Source organism: Lepidochelys olivacea, assembly GCF_965140295.1.
Source record: "Lepidochelys olivacea isolate rLepOli2 genome assembly, chromosome: 5".
Classification (NCBI taxonomy): domain Eukaryota; kingdom Metazoa; phylum Chordata; order Testudines; family Cheloniidae; genus Lepidochelys; species Lepidochelys olivacea.
Window position 1 is genome coordinate 67,561,822 of NC_140415.1, and position 22,442 is coordinate 67,584,263.

Here is a 22,442-nt window from a genome sequence, read left to right on the forward strand (position 1 = left end):
AGTATAAACAAATTAATTGAAAATATAATGTGCCCTCATAATTATTGTACCAACCAGCAGCATTCATTTAAAAAGCCCCATTTTTTTAAAGGTCATTTCTCAGTGCAAAATTTTAAGTGAAGGATATTTTGTGCATTACTTCCTTGAGAAGGTTTTGCCTATATGCTTAATCAGTCAGTATGGCCTTTTAATGTGTTTTTAACTGCTTAATAAATTGGCGTGGAAAGACTATGGATTAGCATTTAGTGTTTTGTTGTTGTTTGTTTTTTACATATAGACATACTGAACCACTTGTGCTTTTAATATGCATATGCACACTGTACTTTTAAAAGCCCTACATCAAAGCATCATATTAAATATCTAAAGAAAATGGACATAACTCCATTAAATTTATCCCTGATGCATTCAGAAGGGATATAGTCTTGATGCAGTGATTTATAGACAGAACTCACCACATACACATTAGAGTAAAAACATATTCCTAGAATATATTACTTTTTATTCATCGGGACAATGTTTTCATGGGAAACTGATTTTAGGATGGGCTGCCAGAGAGGAATTAAACCACATATGGTATTGGAAGGGTGTATGGTAGATATTCTTCAAGAAAGTCCATTCCAATAACTTACTAACTCTCATTATGGGTGATACATTTTATGGTAATACTTTATTTTAGTATGAACTGTTTCAAATAAGCAACTATTATAAGTTAGCCTTAGTGGGGCAGTTATTCTGACTTAGTTCTCCAATCATTTAGTTTCATAAGTGTTGGCTAGGATTTACGTTAATGCTCTGTAAATAGAAACTGAAATAGGAACAAAATACACAAGAGAGACTGGGTCCCCAGGACTCAGATGTGTGTGTGTATAGTGAAACAAACACTATTCAGCGAGTTATCCTCCCTTGGACTGTGTGCTTCTAAGAATGATCGCAGCAGGACAGCCTGTCTCCTAGCCCAATTCCTTCTTTCTGTGGCAAAGCAGGCAAATGAACAGGAACAACAAAGCGGCCACTGCTTCAAGCAAGAGGAGTTTCTTCTACACAGCACAATTCTAGGAGCTTCCTTGACACCAGGATTCATGGATAGCAGAATTACATCTGTTTGGTTTTGGCCAATAGGAGTGCACTTTATAAATGGCTTCTTTGTGTATGGCTCTTAACAGTTTTTATCAATGAACTCATGCTTATAAAGTGTTAGAGTAAGTATAACAACAGATAATGAGCCTTATATATATACTGGGTACATGTACGTGTCATGGGACAAATGTATTACAGGCCCACAGCTAATATCACTGCCCATTCTATCGGGTTGTTTTCACCTCTTCTATTAACGTGGAATATGGGTACTCTATTTTGGTTGTATAAAGTGAAACAAGGCTGAATGAGCCACCTTAGATACAATAAAAATCAACCGACATCTTTACCTCAAAGCCTAAGTGAACTTTTGAAGTGTTGAAATTACTTTGGCTAATTATTTTTTTCCCTACATTTATGTGAGTCTTTTTGTTTTCAGGTTCCAGCAAACACCGGAAGAAAATATATTGAACTACCACAAGAAAGTCAGTTAGATCTGGGCAAATACCTCACATTTTCTCCATGAATATTCATGCAAATGAAAAGTAGAATCTGCCCTGGCTGTACTTTCTCCCTCTTTTGTTTTCACATTCTATGACTGTTCTAGCAAGTGAATTGCTGGCAGAAATAGGTGAAGAAAGAACAAATTTTAAGTGAATATTAGAGAATATTGGCTGAAAGCAAATTCTGAACTGGAAAAAAAGTGTACTTGCATTGTAAGCCTGAATGTAGGAGTTCTGAATATAAAATATAGGCAAAATGGTGTACAAATGCCAAGAATTATTTGCTGAAAGTATTTGGCGATGAATTTTAAATAAAAAATGCATACATGAAAGTCACAAGCTACTCCCAGACAACTTGTGCAGAGAAAAAGTATTCACTGGATAAATTATTCACTATGCATTCTTCACTTTAAAAGTCACTCTACTGAGGCCTGATTGTGTGCAGGTGTGAAGGTGGGTGGTCAGAGCACATATAAAAAGGGCATCCCATCTACAAGATGGGCAAAACCTTTTCACAGTTGCAGTCCCTGTGCTTAGAGGAGTATAGGAACTGTTCCACAGTGTGTCCCAAAGTGGGCAAGGGCAGACTGATAGGAAGCAAGGCTATGGCCTTAACTATGCACTGGCCTGCATAGTGAATCAACCTCATTAAGCATAATAGTCTGTGCAGTCCTTCCATCTGCCCATCAAGCCACTTGAAGCACAATCCCTTTCTGACCTCTGCAGTGTCACTCTGAAAAAGCCATTGGCTAACTGCCACATTTTGGACCCTGGTACTTTGAACTCACTAGGAATGGAAGTACCCGACAATACACGTGACAGCCTATTCTCATGAGATTTCCCATTTTACTTCCAAACCAAATAGCTTTTAATATGCTTTGGCTATAGATTTGAAACATATGAATACTTGTCTGATAATAATTTTGAAATTTGCTGTTCACAAATAAATACTACCACATAGCACATCAGATGTCCCTTGTTGAGGAGTTAGGTATTTTTTTCACAAATAGACAGTGTTAGGCATAATGAGTAGGATCCCACAGAGATCAGTTCTGGGTCCGGTTCTGTTCAATATCTTCATCAATGATTTAGATAATGGCATAGAGAGTACAATTATAAAGTTTGTGGATGATACCAAGATGGGAGGAGTTGCACGTGCTTTGGAGGATAGGATTAAAATTCAAAATGATCTGGAGAAATGGTCTGAAGTAAATAGGATGAAATTCAATAAGGACAAATACAAAGTACTCCATTTAGGAAGGAACAATCAGTTGCACACATACAAAATAGGAAGTGACTGCCTCGGAAGGAGTATTGCGGAAAGGAATCAGAGGGTAAGAGGGGATCGCAAACTAAATATGAGTCAACAGTGTAACACTGTTGTAAAAAAAAGTGAACATCATTCTGGGATGTATTAGCAGGAGTGTTGTAAGCAAAACACGAGAAGTAATTCTTCCCCTCTCCTCTATGCTGATTAGGCCTCAGCTGGAGTATTGTGTCCTGTTCTGGGTGCCACATTTCAGGAATGATGTGGACAAATTGGAGAGAGTGCAGAGAAGAGTGACAAAAATGATTAAAGGTCTAGAAAACGTGACCTGTGAGGAAAGATTGAAAAAAAATGGATTTGTTTAGTCTGAAGAAGAGAAGACTGAGAGGGGACATTATAACTGTTTTCAAGTATGTAAAAGGTTGTTACAAGGAGGAGGGAGAAAAAAAATGTTCTTAACCTCTGTGGATACGACGAGAATCAACATGCTTAAATTGCAGCAAGGGAGGTTTAGGTTGGATATTATGAAAAAATTCCTAACTGTTAGGGTGGTTAAGCACTGGAATAAATTGCCTAAGGAGGTTGTGGAATCTCCATCATTGGAGATTTTTAAGAGCAGGTTAGACACACACCTGTCAGCAATGGTCTAGGTAATTCTTAGTCCTGCCATGAGTGCAGAGGACTGGACTAGATGACCTCTCGAGGTCCCTTCAAGTCCTATGATTCTATGATAATAGTGTATGAGTTTGTTTATTGAAAAGGCCACAGAAGAAGAGCAGTTATCAACATCATGGGAAGTTACATGATAAGAGATGGGGTGTACATTCTTTTTCTATCTATTTTCCTTTGTTACTTCATGCATCAAGCAACTAAATAGAAATGCAAGGTTTGATAAGGACTTCAAACTACCTCCTGATGGGCTTTATAATACCCATTTCTCCAGCATGTGATTAATAATAATATTACACCATTATTTGTTAATACCATTAACAGTCTGCCTGGTGCTACTTGAAACACAAAGACAGTCTCTCTGTTCAAATGAGAGTTAACAATATTAAGGCAAGAAATTATAAGAAAATAAAACAAGGATGGATATGACTGAATGGGCTCAGTTTAGATTTGTAAATCATTCAGAATTACAAATGCAATATAATTATATAATACTATTTAGTATGTTTTGCCTCTTACATATGTACAGTTTAAGATATTCATTTATCTCTTTAATATTAGCATGTCCCACTCTCCCCAGTCAGGAAATACTTAAGTCAAAATATGACTGTAAAGAGTTACAAAGGCAGCAGGTTTAAAACAAACATAAGGAAGTACTTCTTCACACAACCCATAGTTAGCCTATGAAACTCATTGCAAGGGATGTTGTGAAGGCCATAAAGGTTCAAAAAAGAATTAGATAAGTTCATGGAGGAAAGTTCCATCAATGGCTATTAGTCAAGATAGGCAGAGATGCAACCCTGTGCTTTGGGCATCCCTAAACCTCTATCTGCCAGAACCGCAGACTGGAAAACAGGATGGATGACTCAGAATTGCCCTGTTTGATTAATTTCCTCTGAAGCATCTGTCAATGGCTGCAATAGAAAGATACTGGGCTAGATGGACCATTAGTATGACAGTATGGATATTCTTATGTTCTTATTGTATGGCCTGCTTTTCACATTGCCTTGCAAATTATTACTATAGTTTACAGAGAAAGCAAGGGAGAGAACTTGGGATGTAAATACTTTATCTCCACTTTGACTCACAGTCTAAGTAGTGTTTCCCAGCTTACTGTCTATTTAAATAAATTGGGTACACAAATGTATATAGTGAGTTGTTGTTGCCATGTAAATTTATGAAGAGTTCATAAATTTAAATGTTTTTCAGACAGCTGTTTGACCTGTTTCACTAGGTTGTTCCTTAGGGATAAGACATCCATTTCATAGTTGATAGCCTGACACTTTCCCCATCATATTGTCATATTTTTAGAGAAAAGAAACAGCGGACCATCTTCCTGAGAGCAGAACGCAAACTAACTGGTAAAACAATAATGCTCGTTTGAAAAATGAAGCCAAGTAGCTATGTCATTCAAAGCTACATCTTGCTGCAGTGCAGTTTCAAACTTGCACAAAAGACAAAGTATTTAACTGACAAGGATACATTCCAGTTTAACAAAAATAATATTTATCCAGAAAAGTGCTTGCAATTTGGAATTCAAACCTATCCCTCACATTTAACTTTTCTTTATAAAACATTTTGATTATAGAGTTGTTGGAATAAATAGCCCATTCATTTCTGATCATTAAATCAAACCATTCATTGTGAGGCAATTTGGGAATTAATTTAGTTGGCATGGATGTTGTACTGGAGACCAACACAGCTTTTTTTGTATGTATATGTTTGGGTAAATAGTTCAGCTATGAATCTTAAAAACACCTGAAGACTCTGAGCATTCAGAACAAAGAATTACCCAGAAAGTTGGCACTATAGCATGAACATCCTCCTTTCTGAACTCTTTAGTCATCTCTTTTCATTTAAAATGATGAATTTATTATTTTATGCTGCCACAAATGCCAGGACAAACATCAGACAAAATGATGATGGAAATTAGGAAAGACAGAAGAAGCAGAAGACAAAAGCCATTTGTTATTAGACCTGGGTGAATAGTTTGATGATGATGATGATAATTAAATCCATTTGAACTTTGCATGAAGTTAAACCTGAATAGAACTGAAATTTCATCAACATCTCTTGTAACTCTCAAAAATGAGAAACATGTGTGCTAGTTTATCTTTCATTTTGTCTATAAAACCAGCTATACAATGTTACACATTGTTCTAATGTGCAGGAGGGATAAATGTTTGAATCATCTGAAGTTTAGAATCAATTAAGATAGTAAATCATTTCCACATTTAATCTGATTTTAACAATTTTTCTCTAGTGCCTAAATCCCAAGTGCCAAATTGTGATCACTTTAGTCATATGAGTAGACAAAAAAGGTGACACAAATTTGGGCCTAGGTTTTTTCTATTATTTCAACTAATACAGGGATTTGAATTGCTTTGTAATCACAGAGAATTTTAAGTGTAAAATGGAGGAGATAAATTGGGGATCAGAAAATGGTTCACATTCAGTGAGTAATCCCTTCTAATTGGTATTTAAATAAATACCAATTATAATTAATGTTCTGTCCATTTAAATTCTTATTCTGTGTAAAAAAAAATCCTTCAGGAGCAGAACAAAACTCTTGACAGTCAGACACATATGACAGCCAATTACTCCTCATTCTTTAAGTTATTCAGAACAGAAAAGTGAAAAGAATTCTTAGTAACTGTCTCTGAAAGGTGATCTGTGCCCAGACCAAAGATCACTACACAAGTGGGCACTGTACATGTGAAAAGATGGTGATCTAGTTTCAGATAAACACTAAATTGAAGAAACCAGAGAAGATTTTTTATAAAACATAGTCAGACTTCTCAATCTGTAGGTCTGGTTCTGCATATCCTTTCCTGACACATGAACTTGCATGAGTGAGGATTGCTTACATGTGTACAGTCTTGAAAAACTGGGTCCTATGATTGGTTCCTTGATACATTTGAGTGCTTGAACGATTGAGCAGTCATAAGTCCTATTCACATTAAAGAGCTCTATGCTGTGTATCCGAGAGCCAATATATCCTATATGATTCAGTCTTGACCTCTGATTTTACAAGGTATTGACTGTGATGCAGCCATATTTTGTATAGAAGGATTCTGCTCTTCAGTGACATTAGTTTTAAGTATTGTAATGTCAAACAGAAAAGAGTCCATTTGCTTTCATATGATGCTCTGTTCCACTGTTCTGCTCTCGTGATATGTACCCCTGGGCTTAAAGTTATAAGATGGGCACCCCTCCTCCACCTCCAGCTGCTCATTCCTAAGCCACCTGACTCTGGGTGGTGGATTCCCATTCATGAATGGCAAGCACAGATAGGTGCCTCCATGCAGCCTGAAATTAGGCACCTATCTCCAAGGGAGGGGCAGGGCTTAGTACACACCCCTGTGGTTGGCATCTCCCATTGGATAGTTGAGGTGGCTTCCTGCCCAGTATCTTGGCTTTTGTGGAGCACATTCAAAAGCACTGCATTTACTGTATAGGGAGTTTAGGCACCTAACTAATCTTGATGGATCCTAGTGCTGTTCCTGTGATTTTCTAGGTGCTTAAATGGTGCTGTGAACCTCAGTGTTGCAACACCTAAGTAGCTTCATGGATCACACCCCAAGTACATATTTTACTGGTTTGGATTTTATTCTGTTTGCACATTATAAATGTGATCAAGCAGGGTTAAATGGAAGAGGGAAAATAATAGTAGTAGGAATGGACAAGGGTCCAAACTTTTGGTTCTTCTAGCCATCCAGAATCACAGGCCATCAGGGTTGGAAGGGACCTCAGGAGGTCATCTAGTCCAACCCCCTGCTCAAAGCAGGACCAATCCTCAAATTTGTGCCCCAGATCCCTAAATGGCCCCCTCAAGGATTGAACTCACAACCCTGGGTTTAGCAGGCCAATGCTCAAACCACTGAGCTATCCCTCCCCCCTCAGAGTCTTCTCAGAACTATATAAACTATCAACATTTTAAGGGTCAGACTACACAATGCATTCTGGGGTAGAAGTTACCTCAAAAAGTTCCAGAAACTGAAAAGTTCAAAGACAATGCCATGCCCAAGAGCAGCAGAGACTGTTAGACTTCCTGACCTTACAGTGAAAATCAACAAAGGGGGATGGATTACTACATAAAATTTGAACACAGATCCCCTTCTCCCTCTTTCTGTAATGGATTTGTTGATTTGTAGTTTAAATTCTGTATCTACTGTGTAGGAGGTTCATTGGGAACTGAGACAAATTTCAGTGAAGGTGATCAAGCATATCCAGGAAACAGCTGGATTTTTTTTTTTTAACTTTGGCAAAATTACCTGTTTCTCCTAACCTAATTCTCTCACTTTTCTCCCTCACTTTTGCTGAAACATAAAAAATCAGCTAGAGGCAAGTATGGAAAATTTCAAACCACATGGTTAAAGTTTGGCAAAGTTAATAAGAAACTAGAAATAGGGGTTTATAATGGAAAGTATTGGACAACTTTACCTACAGATGTTACTGATATAATTACTATTATATTTATAATTACTGGTATAATTACTATTATATTTTTCAGACGATACTTCAGGAAAACATGTGCATGTTCTCCATATAAACTGTAAGACATTTTACCCAAGGACTTGATCCCAGCAAAGGAGAGCTGCAACAACTTTCTGGGTTGTGGTCAGTTTATTATTGGGAAGACCAGCCCAGGCAAACATTCTCTTCCTGCTTTCTCAAACACTAGACTGGAGACAAAATTTTTACAGATGAGTTTACAAGGGGAAAACACCACCCAAATTGAAATTCCCTTTTTATCAGTGATTTGCTTTGTTAGCATAGTCAGACACTATTTCTTTTTCACCCCTTATTGATTCCTTATTGGGTATGCATGAAAATTTGACAAAGCAGAAGGATTCCCAGAATGGGCCCTCATCTTCTCAGTTGATGGCTCTCTGCACTGCACAGATTACCACACTTCTAGATTACCTGTGCCTCATTAAGATCTAGGAAGGTCCTTCCGGATTCAACCTACTTGAAGGATAATGGTACTTCCTTGGCCTCTGTGCAATCCCTGATTTGTTTTTGTTTGTTTTGTTCCCCTCCTCCTCTCGCTTGATCATACCCCACCCTAGCATGGTTGGATGTGGTGATGCACCCAGTGGCTGGTGCTGCCCCCATCCTGAATTGCAAACCTTTAAACATAAGCACCCGGCTGAGCATGTTGGGTTCTCTGAGTGCTTGTGAAAAGGTCACCTGAATGCTCAACTCTGGAACTGACGTTTAGAATGGTCAGTCCCTACAGTGCTTGATCATGACTGAAAATTGGTTCTGAACATCCCCTGGATGCCCAAATGTATACTGTACTGATGCCTAGCTGGAGCATGGAACACTTGGGCTCATCAAAACATTGGCAATTTAGTATAAAGTAGATCTAAGTGAGATGGGCCTATGTTCTCTCTTTTACTATTGATATTAAAAAAAGGACTGGATAAATAAATTGTTTAGAATGACCCTGTGTTGATCTTTTCCAACTCTAATTTCCATACTTAACAAAGATGACCTAAAGCAAACATCTCCATATCCTATTAACAGTTCCCTAGACTAGTCTCTCAAATATATTTTTATAATATAAAATAAAATTAATGTCTCCATATTTTCAAGCTTGAGGACAATGGAGAGCTTAATGTAGGTCATCTGCTGTCATTTTAAATATGGCCTCTTACATTTAGATGCTCCTTTCAGAAGTTTGTATTTTAATTAGAAAGTGTAGATCTGGGGATCTGGGAGAATTTTGATTTATTCAGAAATACTGGATTACAGAATTCCTCATTTTTGGATATAGAGCAAAAACAGCATTAGAGGAAAGGAATGCAAGCCATTTTGTCAAATTGGCAGATATAGGTAGAGGAGGGGTTGGGGATGAAAGCTTGTGTCACTTCTGCCTAACATGGCTTATTTTTCAGAATTTGTATCTAGCGATCAGCTATAGTAACTCCTGACAGTTCAAGAAAATGAGCAGTAACTAAAGAAATAGCTACAGTAACTCACTACTGCTCAACAAAATTAGCTTTCTCCTTTTCACATATATTAGCTGATAAAGCATGATGTGCATGGGATGCAAAATTCATTGGATTGAATCAATTTCTGTAGTTCTTCCAATATGCCTAAACTATATCAAAGAATACAGTACTTTCAGCAATTATAGAGCTTGCTGAATGACCCTTGAATGAAAAGTGTCGTATATGTCACCCTGGGACCAATATTATCCATTAAAACTCATAAACATGAGAAGGAACTTGCTTTATGAGGAATGTAAAGTTAGCCTCATAAGCCATTAGGTGGGCATACTGCTTTTTTGTGATGGCTTCGCTTTTAACTACAAGAATGCTCATTACTGTCAGTAAGTATAGCTGAACAGCCTTCTCTTTGAAACTTGACCCAGGTTTTATAAAAGAAGAGCTACTAATATTGCAAAAGCTACTACTGGATGTTGCAACAAGTGGATTCAGGTTTATTTAAAATGGTAATTTGTTTCTTTAAAAGTAAAAACATGAAAGACAAATCATGTATTGCTCGTACAATAATATTTGCCTGCATTTTTCAGCCCATGAAATAGGGATGTAGGGGAAGAAATGATATACTTATTTTTTAACTTTTGAGGGCAACTAACCCTACTTTTGTACAGCAGGGAATATGGACTGAAAGATTTAACAAAGGACATATATTCCAATCTTTCAGGTTATTGGATCAATAGATAAAAAAAGGTATGACAAGAGTTCTTCAGAATTAATGCCCTAATAGCATTTTTATGTTCGTGGTGTTCTAATAAATTACCGTCCAAAAAAATCCAGAATCTACTGCACTGTCCATAATGTAGTGTTATACCCCTTCTAAAATAGTTATTACAAGTTTACACAACTGATTTACTGTAAAACCACTCCATTCCAAACAGTCTCAGAATTTGGATTTGAAAATGTTCTCTATTCTGCTGTATTTAATTGTGTCCTCTCTCTTTCACCTAGTTCTAACTTCCTTGTCCAGTCTTCTGAAGTCAGGTAAAGAAAATACAAAATTCCTCTTTTATCTACAGAACACCGTTTACAACTTTTGACACTTCAGTTACATGCCCCTTGTACACCATATCCTTAGTTCCATGAGTTAATGTTTGCACAAGGTTTGTAACTTTTCTGAAAGTGCCATTAGTTTTTTTTTTCCTTCTTTGTATTGTTGGCTCTCTGTTCCCTAATTTGGTGACCAGAACTAACACGTTTGAAAGACTAATGGTAAGCCATTATGATGTTAACCAAGGTCAGTATTCCCACACCATATGTCTGGGAAGTCTGCTTCCTATGTGTGGGCCTGCGACACACATTGCCCCCAAAAGGCAGCCATGGTTTTACCCCACTCTGTGCCATCCTGTAGAATGTAAAGAATTGTGCATTATCCATATACTTACTGAGCACTAGGAAGCCCACCTCCTCACCCCCAATTTTTCGTGGGGCATGGACCATGGCCTAATTTATACCACAGGGAGGAAATTTAAGAATGTTTGTCAGTGGGAGATGGAGAAAAAGGAAGTGTAATGGTATTTGGTCTATGCTGAGTCAATGTAATGTATAACTATTTTTGCACCTCAGCTTACCTCTTTACCTAAACACAGGCCAGAGTTCTATCTTGTCTGTACTTTTCAGAAGTATTACACAGAGTTAAATCAGGGCAATTGTATGCAGCATCTTGGTAACTAAGTGTTAATAATTCCCTATCAATTTCAGAGAGAGAACCATATGGTTTCTTAGAAAAACAAAGATTTGATGCACAGAAAGCACTGTAAATAATATAAACATTTAAATAGTATTTGGAATACTATGAATAAATTTTAAACAAGAGCTGTTAGGCCATAAATTGATGAGCGTTCCTTATACAGACTCTCACTTTGTTGCTGTTACCTATATTGAACAATAAGGTTCTACCATAATATTTATACTTCTATACTTTGGAACACTCATATAAACACATTTCTCACTGAGCTTCTTTCAGAGAGGATTTCTCAGTCTTTATAGCATGACCATAGTATGTAGTGTGTCACCTGGACTTTTAAAAAAATGGCACCATCTCAGTTATTTTCCAAACCCTGCAGAAGCCTCTCAACAAACAGTATACATATCTCCACAGCTAGTAGGATTCCGACTCTTGGGTTAATAGTTAACTCATCTTCTAAGTTGCTAGTGAATCAGAATTCTGTATCCAAGACATATAGCCTGTTTTAGGATCAGGATATGAAGATCCATTCAGTAAGAGCAATTAACCACTGGAATAATTTACCAAAGGTTGTGGTGGATTCTCCATCACAGACCATTTTTAAATCAAAATGGAATATTTTTTCTGAAGATCTGTTCTAGTAATTATTTTGGGAAGTTCTATGGCCTGTGCTATATAGGAGGTCAGATGAGATGATCACTGTGGTCCCTTCAGGACTTTGAATCTATGAATCTCCTGGATTTCTACAAGGCTTTCACTCTGTAAAGCATGATCTTCTCCCCATAAGCCCAGCTATGTCAGAAAAGAATGAACAAATGCTCACCTGATGCAACGCTGCCCCCGTTCTCTCTTTAAAATGAGACAGAATCCCAGTTTAGAGCAGTTAGCCAATAGCTAACTGTAAGTTCCACAGGCTCTGCAGCCTCTAGAGGTGACCGTTACTCCCCTCCCAGGTCTCCCTTGCAACGCCAGGGTGGGATGCCCTGTCCCAGAGAGCTTCCCTAGTAGGGGCTGTTATGAAGAGTATGAAAGGCTTCAATTTAACATGGAAAGAGAGAAGAAGTACATTTTTAACTGCGTCCACTCTAGGTTTAAATGTCTTAAGTGATGGGGCTTGCATTCCTTACCTTGGGACACTATTCTAGTACAGTATATCTCAACATTAGGAAGTTTTGCTGGTATTTGCATAAAATTTACTAAATCCTTGATATCTTTCTTTGCATGCCAACTATTTAATAGCTTTGAATGTACAGTCTAAGAATAAGCATTCTCTTCCTGCTTCCAATTCCCTTTTTCTGAAGGTGAACTCCCTAAGCTAAACATTCCAGGATATCACTTTACTGTCTCTCAGCATTTTTCAATCAGTGTTTGAAGTAAGATTTTCACAGATGGGGCAGAACTAGATCTCATCTCAAGGCTGAAAACACAAATTTAGAAGGGAAAAAAATGGTAAGAAGAATGAAACACCTAACTTGTTTGTATTGAACACATATATTTTGCAGACTCAACACAGTATATAACATATTGACAAATATATAAAACCTTTTGTAAGTAAACACATAACTTATTATTCATCAGAAACAGCAACAGCAGTAGTTTAGAATTGTGGAGATACAGACTATCTCTAGTTTCAGAGTAGCAGCCGTGTTAGTCTGTATCCGCAAAAAGAAAAGGAGGCCTTGTGGCACCTTAGAGACTAACCAATTTATTTGAGCATAAGCTTTTGCGAGCTACACCTCACTTCATTGGATGCATGCAGTGGAAAATACAGTGGGGAGATTTTATATACACAGAGAACATGAAACAATGGGTGTTACCATACACACTGTAAGGAGAGTGATCAGGTAAGGTGAGCTATTACCAGCAGGAGAGCTGGGGGGAGGAAGGGACCTTTTGTAGTGATAATCAAGGTGGGCCATTTCCAGCAGTTGACAAGAACGTGTGAGGAACAGTAGGAGGGGAAATAAACATGAAGAAATAGTTTTACTTTGTGTAATGACACATCCACTCCTAGTCTCTATTCAAGCCTAAGTTAATTGTATCCAGTTTGTAAATTAATTCCAATTCAGCAGTCTCTCGTTGGAGTCTGTTCTTGAAGTTTTTTTATTGAAGAATTGCCACTTTTAGGTCTGTAATCGAGTGACCAAACAGGTATCCATCCCTATATCACTATAACCAGTCTCAGGTTTAATGGGCAGAGAGGAGGCTGTTCTGTGGAACAAAATCATGACCAAGGACACTCCTCACTAATTTTATTGAACACTCATGGTGATATATGGCAAATGTGGGATACTAAAATTAAGAAAAGACCTGCAACTTCTCCACTGCCCTTGACTGAGTTTTTTCCCCTGCCCCAAAACACACTGACACAGACCTTCAACATGCATTTTTGTAAAGAAGGTGTTCAAAAAAAGGTTTCAAGAGATATAGTCTTGGGGCAAAAACCATCACTTGTGAAGAATTTACATCTTTCAAGTGGGGCTCCTCTGTGTGACATTTATTTTAATAAGTGATTTAAGAATCTATTATAAACAGTTGCACACCTCAGACAAAGAGGAATATGAGGTACCCTGAAAACTGGTAGGTGATCAGAAGGGTAACAATAAGCAGCCACCAAGAATATAACTAGAGGGCAAGACCAGAAGGTCTTATGAGGTACTTGTAGCTGGCTGTTCAATGAAATCTTACTGTTGGGTTGTGAATGCAGACAATGTACAGTCTAGGTGACAATGGAGCAGCTGCCTACAAGAATTCTCCATCTGGAAAAGCTTTTAAGTTACATAAACAGCTGTGTATAGTATGGAGAATTTGGATGAAAATACATTAATTTAATTCCGATATTAGCTTCTTGTTTTTCAGAGTGGTGTACCAATGATAGAATCACACTGAGAACATTCAAGCTACAATGGTCACATTCTCTCATTTGTTTTGTCTGGTCTTGTATTGTCTTCACTTGGTATTTTACACTATTTGTGGGGGGTGGGGGAGGAGGGCAGAGATTTGTTATTTGTTCCGCTTGTTGGGTCGCCCTCAAAGATATATAAGTATGATAGAATTATAATTATGTAGTACTAGAAATTAAGATAGACAAAAGAATATATAGGTATTGTAAAAAGTATGAACATCAGTTCCATGCTGTTGAATTTCACTCTGTAACAAATGCAAGGCCAAAGTGCTAATTATTTCAGGCCGGTACAGGACAAAGAGTCTGTGCTGGAAAGTGATAAGAACTTTGAGGAAACAATGTTGTTCTTTAAAACAACACCCTGATGCTCTTCCCCAGCAGGGGCCCCTTGTCATGCCTGTGTAAATCTTGGTATCCAAAGAGGAAAAAATAGACAGTGGGATAAAACTTGTTAAATAAATCAAGAGTCAGAGATTGTGTTGTTAAGTAAAAGAATGAATTATGAGTGCATGGAATTGAGAACCTGAAGCAGGGAAATAATTGGTTAGTAAATGGTGCCAGCCTAATCCTAAGAATTTTAACCTTGATATTGATGGGCCGAAGAATATGCAAAGTGGAGATAACCGGATGACTCCCGGAGGGCGAACTGGAATCCATCCAAAACGCATCAAGGAAGAACAAGAAGATAACACCTAGCCATCATGGAGCCATCATGGATGTACCACCTGCTGACTGAGCTGATTGATGGTCATCTCAGTTGTAAATTCAGCATGATGAAGCAACTTCCATAGACTTGTATTGAACCAGAGACCTATAAAAATTGGGTCCAGGGACTGTGTTCTTTGAGTCTGGTTCTACGACCACCCTCCAGAAGCATCGGATGCGCATCTGACAATGACTCGACTCCACTCTCGTGTCCAGGCCACCTGGCCAGTGACTTGGCATGAGCAACATCTAGGCTGGTAACTATAATAACCTTTATGTAGAACCTGTATGTGAATGTCTGTGTGTGTGAATGGATCTATATAGAAATTGCATATAGGAATATTTTGTTGTATTTACAGTAAACAAGCAATTTGCCTTGTCCCTCTTACAAGATCCTGTTGGTATCATTTTTATTAGTGTAACATGCTTAGTCCTCTAGAGTACTGTACACTCATGTGGTATATGCAGTGTTTCCCCCTAAAAAGTCAATATTTCTCTACTAGCACCCAAAGCATCCAGTGTTATCTCAGAAGCACTCCATGAACCAGTGGAAGATAGGCACTTCTCCCTGTGCTCATCTGGATGTGGGACATCATGGGTTCAAGTCTCTCCTCTGCCTGATAAATAGAAGGGATTTTAACGGCGATCTGCTACCTTTCATGTGAATGCCCTAATCATTATGCCATAGAGTCTTTCCCTAGGTCAAGTCGTATTTAACCAAAATGGAAAATTTCAATAGGAGAGATTGAAAGAAACCCACATCAGAACACTCCATAACCTAATGGTTATGTACACTTCTAAGAAGTAGCAGATCCCTGTTCAAATCCTTTCTCCTCATCAAGGAGAGAGGGGACTGGTGGTCTTCCGCATTGTGGTTTAATGCTCCAACCACTGTCCTAAAGGTTATAAGGGAGGTGATATTCTCTGGTTGTTTTATGTGAAGTTAGGTAGCCTCTGAGCATGCCTACTGGATAGGGCCCCACACATAGTTTATGAGTGCCTAACTTATCCTGGTTTGTGAATCACTCTGTGGTTTAGGTTGAAGACCGGTATACAGATGCCTAGAGTGAAGCAGCAGTGCATGTCCCCAAAGGCAGAAACGTAAGTGCCTCAGGAATGTTTACTGTAAAAACATTGGCACTGAGTGAGTTTAGGTGCCTTCAGGGTTAGGCAGGGCAGGGTTTGGAGATCACTGTGACACCTAAAAACAGGACTTAGACTTGTGGATCCAGACCTATATGTTTAAATTTAATTTAAAATTGTTAATATTTATATCATTCCTCATCTGTTTTTAACATTCTTGTGATCGTATTGTGTCTGCAAAAATGACCATTCATTTAGGATGAATCCCTGGGCTAGAGACTTGAGTATCACCGTACGTGAATGCAACACACATAACTTTCACACATTGCTAATACTGACTTTTGTTAGCCATGGTGCAATAACTTTACCGAGCATACTTGTTATAAATGTGTACAGTCTAGTGATCAACCCTTTTCAAGCCCTTTGGACTGGTCAGCTTCAATAAAATAAATAGGTTAATAAATTCATAGAATTTAAAGTCAAAAGGGACCATCATATAACACAGACTATAGAATGTCATCCACTTACCCATCTATTGAGCACAATAACTAGTGCTGAACTAAAGCATGTCTTCAAGAGAGGCATCCAGTCTTGATTTGAAAAACAACAAGAGGTGGAAAATCCATCACTTCCCTTGATAGTTTGTTTCAATGGCATAAATATCCTGCCGTGGCTGATTTTTTAGAAATGGATGATAAGATAAATGTATTTTTTCTTTTCTGTCCTATTATCCAAATACAGCCCCAATATAATATAATAAATAAAGTTATACCAGCATAAAACCAGACTAATGAAATGGTGATTCAGGCCCAAATAGATATAGATATAGCTTTACTTGAGACCAGATCCTCACATGATCTGAATTTGTGTAGTTCTCTTTTTACTTTAGATGTTATCTCTGCTTGCCTACTGCAACATGGGGAAAAAATAAATTATTGTTACCCCTTTTGACCTTGAGTGCTAGACAAAAATTCAGGGTTTTGTAGATTGCTCCAGTTAGGAGGAAAAATTGCAGATAGGCAGATATTTTTTTATACAATTTCCTTTGTTTACAAAGAATGTACAAAGTCCTTTCTCCCTGAAAACAGTAGGAAAAACAGTATGTTTCAAGCCTGCCTTTTCAGACAGCAATCTGTACCCAAACAGCTTTTTCTCTGGGCCACATTACCATCCTTCTGTTATTGTCTGCTTGCCTTTCTTTCACTGCTTCAGCTTGCCCTGTGATACTTCAGCTTGAGTTGTGTGTCTTTCTCACACAATCAGAGACCAAAACAGTTCCACCAAGCAGCTGGAACCCTTTAGTTTGGGCCACATGATAGAGCTCCTACTCAGCTTTTCCATGTGTTTCTGTTATGGTTGTTAATGCTATTGTTTCAGTCACCGATTACAATAGCTTCTTTACATTTATCCTAAACGTAAGCTGACCCATAACAAGAAGGCTTAACTCAACCCATAACTATACATTTTGAAGTAGGAATTGAAACTACCAGTTTAATCTACATAAACCTTTCCACCATCTATTTGGAATTGAAGATTGAGAACATTTTCCTCTAACTATTTTAATTTTTGCCCATCAGACCACTGCTTCTAAGGTTTCCCTTTTGTGTCAGCATTGCTGATCACAAGGGTCAGATTCAGATCAGAGCAATTAAATTAAGTGAGGCAGCAGTCTGAATTTGAATTGACCCTTTTCTCCCTTGCTATGAGTCACTACTGTAGATTTTGATAATTGAAGGTTGTAAAATATCAGTGAAAAGCTGCTGTTTCTGACCCTCTGATTTCTCCTTTTTTCTCTATTCTTGTAGCAAGCCAACTATCTTCAGTTACACGTAAAGCATCACAATTACACTGGTTCTGTAAAACATTACTCAGAGGGAGGTGAAACAGGAGCAGTATTTGCCTCAATGTTTGATCTCTTGACTAGCTCAGTAGCTTGGGGGGCAGTGGCACAGGTAACATTTAGTTAGGCTATCAGTTTTCAAACCACTTCAGACTCTGTCTTTCTTTTCCTTTGGAGAAATGTTGGTCTTTGGTGAACGCTTACAGTAAAACACTTGGAAAAATGTAAAAAATATGCAACAATTAACATCAAATATATATGTTCTCTGGAAAACATACCTGGAGATCTGGGAAATCTTTTTGTACATTTGTTTTTAAATTACTTTGTTCTGAACAGAAAATCTCTGGCAATACCTTACAAGATGATTCCATAAGATTATTTAATTATACTTTGGGAACACCAAAGGGCAAAACCTAAGGTAGGGTTTACCACATGGGCTTTTTCATTACACAATGACTATTTGTTTATTCCCCAGTATATATCTCTAAGTCCCTCATTAATTATCCTTAAGCTTACAATTTGAAACTGAGTTGCACAAGACCTAGATCATCTCATGCTTCTCTCTGCCAAAGGGGCATTGAAATTTTAATATAGTATACAGTGCCCCAAGGCTATATTCTAGCAGAGTTATGCACATTATACTATATTGCTAAAGCACATAATGAACCACGTTAAACACTAATCAAATATTTAAATAAATGCATTTCAGTGGATAGTGGTACTGGTAAGATGTTTGCTTAGTTAGAGAATCAATTGATTAAATCAACTCATTATTTTAATGGAATTATTTGATGGATGCTTTAATTCAAACTGAATTTGCTAAAAAGGTATTTTCTGACCATAGAAATAATTCTGTAGTTACATGGATGCATTTTAGTAAGCTTGCAAAACTTTCTCTTTACTAGAACTTTACAGCTTTTTAAGGAAAATCAGAAAAGTTGTAGTCCAGCATTTGGTATGCTGTATTAAATACTGCAAAATAATGTGTTGTGCAAACACTGCAGAGGAAATGATTATACTTATTTATTTAGGTATACTGACACTAAACAAAGGACATCTATTCATGTGTTCTGGGTGCTACTGGCAACTTAAAATTGCAGCCAACTTAATATCCAAACATAATGTAATGTAGCTGTACATTTCAATATAACCCACTAGCAGCCAACCAAGCAATTCAAAAGCTCATATCCTCCTTCCCACCAAAGCATCCTTACAATTTCCCCATGTCTGAATGTTCAGGATAAAATGGATGAGCTTTGAAGCATGCCCTGAAAGTCATCAGATTAAGGCTTTTTTGCAGCAAGTTGTGGAGCAAATTCCACAGGATAGAACACTCATAGAAAATGGTTGTCTACCAGCCTCCTCTCATGTGTATCAGCAGGACTTCTTCTCAGCTGTGGTGGTATAATGGTTTAACATGGAGAAAGGCAGTTTCTCAGATAAGTAGATCCTAAGTCATACATATGTCAAAGCTAACACCTTAAACATCAACCAACTTTTCTGCAGTTTTATTTAATTTAATTAATGCATTTATTTATACTGTGAATTTTGCCTGACATCCTGGCTCCTTCAGTAGTTGCCCTCTGACTACAAGATGTTCTACCAAATATTTTTACTCACCCAAACACTAAGGGATTCAGAATCTACACCTAGAACTGGACTGAAATTTAATAGCTATCCCTTAAGTCTACAATGGGCCCATTCCAACCCCCAGTTGAAGACACCTCCACTTTTGGAAGTTCAATATCTAAATTGGGATCTAAAATTTGCCATTAACACACACCTCTAACCCTAATTATCATTATTGTCCCATCAGGCATATCCAAAGGAATGACACCAGACCACTCTGACCTTTCAAACTGTGGCCTGAGTAGGGGCAGTGTGGAAGCTAATTGCCCATAGGCTTGGAAATGAGCTCAGTATCATGTGCAATACTTCCTTGAGAAACTTATGCTCCAATAAATCTGTTAGTCTTTAAGGTACCACCAGAGTCCCTGTTGTTTTTGTGGATATAGACTGTCATAAATACAAAGGGAAGGGTAAACCCCTTTAAAATCCCTCCTGGCCAGAGGAAAAATCCTCTCACCTGTAAAGGGTTAAGAAGCTAAAGGTAACCTCGCTGGCACCTGACCAATGAGGAGACAAGATACTTTCAAAAGCTGGGAGGAGGGAGAGAAACAAAGGGTCTGTGTCTGTCGGTACGCTGCTTTTGCTGGGGATAGACCAGGAATGGAGTCTTAGAACTTTTAATAAGTAATCTAGCTAGGTATGTGTTAGATTATGATTTCTTTAAATGGCTGAGAAAAGAACTGTGCTGAATAGAATGACTATTTCTGTCTGTGTGTCTTTTTTGTAACTTAAGGTTTTGCCTGGAGGGATTCTCTATGTTTTGAATCTAATTACCCTGTAAGGTATCTACCATCCTGATTTTACAGAGGTGATTCCTTTACTTCTATTTACTTCTATTTTTATTAAAAGTCTTCTTGTAAGAAAACTGAATGCTTTTTCATTGTTCTCAGATCCAAGGGTTTGGGTCTGTGGTCACCTATGCAAATTGGTGAGGATTTTTACCAAACCTTTCCCAGGAAGTGGGGTGCAAGGGTTGGGAGGATTTTGGGGGGAAAGACGTGTCCAAACTACGTTTCCCAGTAAACCCAGTTAGAGTTTGGTGGTGGCAGTGGATAGTCCAAGGACAAAGGATAAAATTAATTTGTACCTTGGGGAAGTTTTAACCTAAGCTGGTGAAAGTAAGCTTAGGAGGTTTTCATGCAGGTCCCCACATCTGTACCCTAGAGTTCAGAGTGGGGGAGGAACCTTGACATAGACTAACACAGCTATCCCCTGATACTTGACTCCTTGAGAAACTGAGTGATTGCACAGTTCTACCACCATTAGGGTGCAATCTGCTGTCTCCAGTGCAGCCAAACCACTCTCTGGGCTGCTGAGGTGGAGCACAAGCCATGATCACACCTCTTCCTTTTCTTCACTCCACATAGGGATACACCAGTGAGCCTAAGCACCACAGTTGTGACAGGTTCTTGAACAGACTGGACAAGGGTGGGAGGTTCCCTCATTATGTGCTCACAGAAGTGTCTTTAACAGTTTGGCCCTTAGCACCTTCATGGGGGTGGTTTCTTTAATATTCCTACCAACTATGGATCACCAGATTAGAAATCCTGCTGTGCTGGGGGAGCATTTCTAAATGCATTCACCTAATGCATTCACTGCCACTGCAGCCCTACTGGCATACACTGCCCTTGGCGAAAACCAGCTCTACTTCACCTCCAGTTAATGTTCTGTCAGACATAGTGCTGTGCCACAAAGACAGAGATGGGTATTTGATGAGATAAATAGCTGTGTTGTGTGCACAGCCAAAGTGGCAGTAAAATCTAGGAGATGCCACCACTTGTTTTATCAGCTAGCAGGATATGTAATCCAGACTTATGGGGATTGTGCCCCAGGCCATAAGGAAAACTGTTTTCCTGATTGAACAAAATGGTGAGGGGGAGGGAAGAGACTTGTTTGGAAGTTCTGCAATAATCATCCATATCTGTGAGAATCATAAACACTTGAGGCCACTGACAACAGTTTGCTTCATTTACTCCTTGGGTGCTGTATATTGTAACCAGCCCTCAAAAGAGACCCATTTTCTCACAGTGAAAATCTTTTATTAGCGTAATCAAGTTTGGAGGGGGCCATTTTTCAAAATGTTTGTATCTTGGGAAGCTGATACAGAAATGTTTCAGCCTGCAAGAAGAAAAGTCTTTACTCTGAATAATTTTTCAGCCATCTGGAGCGAGTGAGAAATAAAAATATTAGTAAGACTTTCTCCTTTCTGTCCACGGTACAAGTCCAAGCAACCTCTTTTTATTCTTTCCCTATTTCTTTTTACTTTGCTGTACTCTTTCTTTTGTTCTCCATTTCCATGCTATCCTGCCTCATTCTCCATCTCTTCTTTTACCCATTTTCATGTCCCAGATATTAATGCTCCTGTTGCTTTCCATCTTTTCCCCTCCCTCCTTCTTCTTCTTCTTTCTGGTGATGAATGCATTTAACTTCAGGATTGGGCTATTTCCCCCCTTTTAATGCATTCTCAATGCTAAAGAGAGAGCCATTTTTCCCTTTCAACTTTATAAAGAGGAACAAGACTTTCCAAGTGCCTACTCAGGAAAGAGCACTAAAGAGGGGACAGTGGATTGTGAAACCCTTCTTCAAGTATGGAAGTGCTTACTCATGCAAGTAGTCCCATTGACTCCAGTAAAACTCTGTGTGAATAAGTGCTCACCTACTTGAGGAGTGGTTTTACAAAGAGGCACAGCAGCACCACTGCCAGAAATTCCCCAAAGCCCTTCAAACCAGGATTCCAAAGTTTAGCAATTTAAGTTCTGTAGACAAGTGTGATATATTGATTTTTGTCATTTGGTGCATATATATTAAGTTATAACTTTATGAATATATTCACTTATTTTTGCTGACACTACACAATATTACTGAGACTGGATTTTTCTCTCTGGAGTAATTTATTTAACTTGGATAGATAGATTCAATATAGTTTTCATTTCTGATTTCTATTTCATTAACTGCATTTTTCTACGAAAAAGCTCCAGTTTAGGCTTATCAACCTCAATTGATAGGTATCATTAAGTCACGGTGAATATAGAGCACCACTGAGAGTATATTGCCTTTGCATTTCAAAGA